The sequence below is a fragment of the Cervus canadensis genome, chromosome 28 (assembly GCF_019320065.1).
Source record: "Cervus canadensis isolate Bull #8, Minnesota chromosome 28, ASM1932006v1, whole genome shotgun sequence".
NCBI lineage: Eukaryota > Metazoa > Chordata > Mammalia > Artiodactyla > Cervidae > Cervus > Cervus canadensis.
In genome coordinates, this window is record NC_057413.1 from 15,216,411 (window position 1) to 15,222,415 (window position 6,005).

At 39.0% G+C, this 6,005-nt stretch overlaps 1 non-coding gene across 1 annotated transcript; it reads right to left on the reverse strand.

Annotated features, from left to right (window-relative positions):
- Positions 1–531: 531 nt before the first annotated feature.
- On the reverse strand, positions 532–604 carry TRNAG-CCC. Its single transcript has one exon. It is a non-coding gene; the product is annotated as a tRNA-Gly (tRNA).
- Positions 605–6,005: the final 5,401 nt, after the last annotated feature.

The window sequence follows — 6,005 nt, forward strand, 5'->3', positions numbered from 1 at the left end:
TTGTCAGTACTACTTGAATATCATTTTTTTTAGTTGCATTCCTTTGTTTTCATAGCACTTGCTTTTATAGTTATTTTCTATTTGCAAAGGAATACAGTGCTTTTGGTGTTGTTGATATAGTATCAGTTAAATATAAATTTATTTAGATAAAAATGTGATTTTCTTTAAAGAAAGTTATTGAATAAATGGTAAAGTTAATGTACAGATATGGCAGACTCATGAGAATGGTATATGGCCACTGAAGTTGGAGGAACAGAGGTCTAGAGTAAATATTTCCAACTGTGGTAAAGGATGAGTTTTGTGTTTTTTAAGTTTCAAGCCATTGCAAGATCTTACTTTTATAAAACACAGAGCAATTAATTACTAGAAAAATAAAAGTTAAAAAAAAAGCACCAAAACAATAGGCTTGATTTTTATTTTTTTATTTTAATTAATTAATTTTACTTCTTTCGCTGCTCTGGGTCTTAGACTCAGCACATGGGATCTTTAGTTGCTGCATGTGAATTCTTAGTTGCAGCTTGTAGGATCTAGTTCCTTGACCAGGGCTCGAACCTGGGCCCCCTGCATTGGGAGGGCAGAGTCTTAGCCACTGGACCACCAGGGAAGTACCCAAGCTTGAATTTTAAATTATTAGATTCACCATTCATAAAATAATTCTGTCAAATTGCTATAAAAGTTTTAAATATTGACTCAGCTTCAGAACTGACCTCCTTGTATACCTGTGATGGTGTGCAGTCTGACAGGTTGGTCCATAGACCACAATTTGAATAACACTGGCCTTGAGAAAGAATATGGGCTGGAGGAAGGTCAGTGTTGAAGGGCAGAACAGAGGAAGAGTAATTGCAGTGTCTCCTTTTTCAAATCCTTAATTCCATATAGTCACTACTAATTCCTATTCATTCCTTTCTCTTTATTGTTTTTGCCTTAGTTCAAGCCTTCCTTATGAATCCAGTATAAATGTACTGTTGTGAAAATATTCTCATCAAGTTGTTTTTAAAAATGAGACCTATGAAAGTTTACTAAGAAATTATCCAATGACTGTTGAAGATATTTTTCCATATATGGTTCAAAATCTCTTTGAAGATGGATCTGTAAAAGTTTTCTTTTGGAGTTTAGAACCAGGAAAATATTTTCTTCTTACGAATCAGTGTGCTTCCTTTTATTCCTTCAATCAGACAATGAGGGTTACATAACACATCCTGTTATACACCTCATGTATTTTTTTGGCAGGAAAATCAGGGATAGATTTTAATATACAATCACAGTAATTATATTGGTAGTCAACATTCTTCCTTTTACTTCAGTTTTAGTTTTCTATTATATGAATCCCCAAACCGAGAAAAGGAATAACCATTGGAAAATCCAAGATATGATTACTTATACTTTACTTCTATCCAAGCAAGGTGAAAGAGCTTACATCTTGAGAGAAAGACATAGTTAACAGACGTTGAATCTTAAAATACTCATTAGACTTTCTATTTTTACATATTTCTGAGGTCTTCTATAAGTTCTGAGTAGATGACGCTTACAGAACAGATTTAAGTGGCTTGTTTTAAAATTGTCTTTTTTTCACTGACATGGAATTTAACTTCTCTGAGATTGAAACAGTTAACAGGAGAGATCATCATGGAGCTAGTCTGCATGTATTTTCTGGTTATTGTTAGTCGACTGTTGGAAGTGAACCTAGATTTGATCAGGATATGAAGTAGGCATGATTCATGCAGTTATTTTGAAAGGGTTGTCTGTCCCAGTTCCGGGAGAGATGTTGTTGTTTGCCTGCTCCACTAAGGAGGAAGGCAGACGTGAAGTGAATTGTATGACACCATGATTACTGGTCTTAGATAAAGACTAGAAACTGCAGTGTCAACCGAAGGGCATCCAAGCAAAAGTGGTAGGGAATAGGATTGGGAAAAACCAGGAGGCAAAGTCCTGGACTTCCCAGGTGGCTCAGTGGTAAAGAATCTGCCTGCCAATTCAGGAGACAGAGGAGACACAGGTTCGAGCCCTGGGTTGGGAAGATCCCCTGGAGGAGGAACTGGCAAATCATTCCAGTGTTCTTGCCAGGATAATCCCATGGAAAAGTAGGAAAAGCACATAGTTTTGGTGGCAATGGTGAATTTATTGAAATTTGAATTAATATTTGTAATTTTCATCCATCATGAACACTGATTTAGAGTCAGAAGCATATAACAACATTAAGATTATCATTCGCTATGAGTGATTGGGGTCTGGGAAGTCTTTATTATGCTACTCAGTTGACTTAATGCATAAGAGATGAAAGAGCAAACAAATTCCTAAAATATTTACACTAGAAGAAAGTTCTGACTGCTTGTTCATCCTAAAAACATTTATATAAAATTAACTTCCTTGATTGTCATAGGTATTTAGTCTATGTGAATCCCTGCTGCATGAAATGTCCATTTTTATTGGAAAGGACTTTAGTACAGAAACCGTGACTAAATGAATGGTTTATCTGTGATAGAAGGAGTGAGATAACTTCTATTAGTTGCCTTTAATGTGAGAAATTCTTTCCCAGCTGTATTAGGAATGTTCTGGAATAAGCTGCAACAACATACCAAGAAGTCTTGGCTAACAGACTAATATTCTATTTTACATTGTAAAAAAAATGTAAAAAGCAATGGACTTATTGATGTAGCAATACTGTTTGTTGCAAAAAAAAAATTAAAACAATGCAAGCTTAGCAGAGAAGTTAAAGTATAAACAGAAAAGTGCCTGATAGTTATATTACAAGGTGATCATATTTCACAAGTAATAGGAAATGTTATCGTTGAGGAAGGCTTTCTTATCTCTCCTTGCTATTCTTTGGAACTCTGCATTCAAATGAGAATACCTTTCCTTTTCTCCTTTGCTTTTCGCTTCTCTTCTTTTCACAGCTATTTGTAAGGCCTCCTCAGACAACCATTTTGCCTTTTTGCATTTCTTTTCCATGGGATGGTCTTGATCCCTGTCTCCTGTACAATGTCATGACCTCCGTCCATAGTTCATCAGGCACTCTGTCTATCAGATCTGGTCCCTTAAATCTATTTCTCACTTCCACTGTATAGTCATAAGGGATTGGATTTAGGTCATACCTGAATGGTCTAGTGGTTTTCCCTGCTTTCTTCAATTTAAGTCTGAATTTGGCAATAAGGAGTTCATGATCTGAGCCACAGTCCGCTCCTGGTCTTGTTTTTGATGACTGTATAGAGGGTCTCCATCTTTGACTGCAAAGAACATAATCAATCTGATTTCGGTGTTGACTATCTGGTGATGTCCATGTGTAGAGTTTTCTCTTGTGTTGTTGGAAGAGGGTGTTCGCTATGACTAGCGCGTTCTCTTGGCAAAACTCTATTAGCCTTTGCCCTGCTTCATTCCATACTCCAAGGCCAAATTTGCCTATTACTCCAGCTGTGTCTTGACTTCCTACTTTTGCATTCCAGTCCCCGATAATGAAAAGGACATCTTTTTTGGGTGTTAGTTCTAAAAGGTCTTGTAGGTCTTCATAGAACCGTTAACTTCAGCTTCTTCAGCATTACTGGTTGGGGCATAGGCTTGGATTACCATGATATTGAATGGTTTGCCTTGGAAATGAACAGAGATCATCCTGTCGTTTTTGAGATTGCATCCAAGTACTGCATTTTGGACTCTTTTGTTGACCATGATGGCTACTCCATTTCTTCTAAGGGATTCCTGCACACAGTAGTAAATATAATGGTCATCTGAGTTAAATTCACCTATTCCAGTCCATTTTAGTTCGCTGATTCCTAGAATGTCGACATTCACTCTTGCCATCTCCTGTTTGACCACTTCCAATTTGCCTTGATTCATGGACCTAACATTCCAGGTTCCTATACAATATTGCTCTTTACCGCATCAGACCTTGCTTCTATCACCAGTCACATCCACAACTGGGTACGGTTTTTGCTTTGGCTCCATCCCTTCATTCTTTCTGGAGTTATTTCTCCACTGATCTCCAGTAGCATCTTGGGCACCTACGGACCTGGGGAGTTCCTCTTTCAGTATCCTATCATTTTGGCTTCTCATACTGTTCATGGGGTTCTCAAAGCAAGAGTACTGAAGTGGTTTGCCATTCCCTTCTCCATGGGACCACATTCTGTCAGACGTCTCCACCATGACCCATCTGTCTTGGGTGGCCCCACACGGCATGGTTTCATTTCATTGAGTTAGACAAGACTGTGGTCCTATGATCAGATTGGCTAGTTTTCTGTGATTATGGTTTCAGTATGTCTGCCCTTTGATGCCCTCTCGAAACACCTAGTCTTACTTGGGTTTCTCTTACCTTGGACGTGGGGTATCTCTTTACCGCTGCTCCAGCAAAGCGCAGCCGCTGCTCCTTACCTTGGACGAGGGGTATCTCCTCGTGGCCGCCCCCCCGACCTTGAATGTGGAGTAGCTCTTCTCGGCCCTCCTGCGCCGGGGCGTCTGGGCCGCCGCCCCTGACCTCAGGCCTGAGGTAGTTCCTCTCCGCCGCTCCTGCGCCATCGCAGCCTGGCGCTCTCGTCGCCGCCCGACCTCCGGCGAGGGGTAGCGCCTCACGGCCACGCAGGCGTGCTGCGATTCGTGGGGTCGCAAAGAGTCGGACATGACTGAGCGACAGAACTGACTGAACTGAGGAAATGTTATGAAACCAGAATGTCCCTCATATTTTGGCAATAGTTTAAAAAGCCGTTCATATGAAGACTTAATTGTAACTCCAGAATATTTTTTTAAGTTTTATTTTATTTTACTTATTTATTGGTTGTACTGCATGGCATGTGGAATCATAGGTCCCCCACCAAGAATTGAACCCCTGCACCCTGCATTGGAAGTGTAGAGTTTTAACCACTGGCCTGCCAGAGAAGTCCCTCCAGAATATTTATATTGCCAAAGTTGATATGACTAGAGCTGTTGCTTCTACTGTTATAATCTAATTTTATATAATTATGATTTGAATGCTAAATATAGCAACCAAAGAGTAATAGTCTCTTCTGACTATAATGAGAACTGTTTGTACTTCATATTAATATCCTCAAGTTATTCTATGTTCAAGCTAAATAATTACTGTGGGATTCAGTTTTTAAGATAACTAATTTATACTTTGACATTAGTTTTACCAAACAGGTATTTTAGCATAAAATATTTAGGCACTTAGAAATTAGAATCATGGAGGAACTTGTTTCCTTTTTTCGTAGTCCATAGTCTCTGGACAACTTTCTACTCATATTAAATATTTCAAAAGCATGAGAGAAAATAAGAACTTTGTCTTTAGACATAAAGATGGCCAACAGGTACATGAATGAAAAGATGCTCAGTATCATGAATTATTAGAGTAATGCAAGTCAAAATCACAATGAGTTACCATCTCACACTGGTCAGAATGGCCATGATTAAAAAGGCTACAAATAATAAATGCTGGAGAGGGTGTGGAGAAAGGGGAACCCTTCTACACTGTTGGTGGGAAAGTAATTTAGTACAGCCACAATGAAAAGCAGTAGAGAGGTTCCTTAAAAAGCTAAAAATAGAGTTACCATAGAGTTTGCCATGCCCTTCTCTGAGGGATCTTCCCGACCCAGGGATTGAACCCTCTTCTCTTAAGCCTCCTGCATTGACAAGCAAGTTCTTTATCACTAGCACTGCCTGGGAAGCCCCAATGCACCAAATTCCTGTGACTTCTCATAGGACTTAAGTTATCATTGTCTTCTCTGGTTCTGTGCTACTTTTACTGCTAAGTTATTTAGATCTGAGAATCTCTGTTGTTATGACTTTCCTGCTCTCCATCATGTTGAACTAGATAAGGAATTCAGTCACTCAGTTGTGTCCTACTCTTTGTGACCCCATGGACTACAGTAAGCCTTCAGTCCCTTAAAAAAAAAAGAAGCAACACTCCCAGAAGCCATTACCACATGTACAGGTCTTTACTGAACATTTTGTCACGACAGAGACACATTCATAAAAGTTCAAATATCTTTGTTAGGCAATGTTAAGAAAACTTGGGCCCCAGTTTC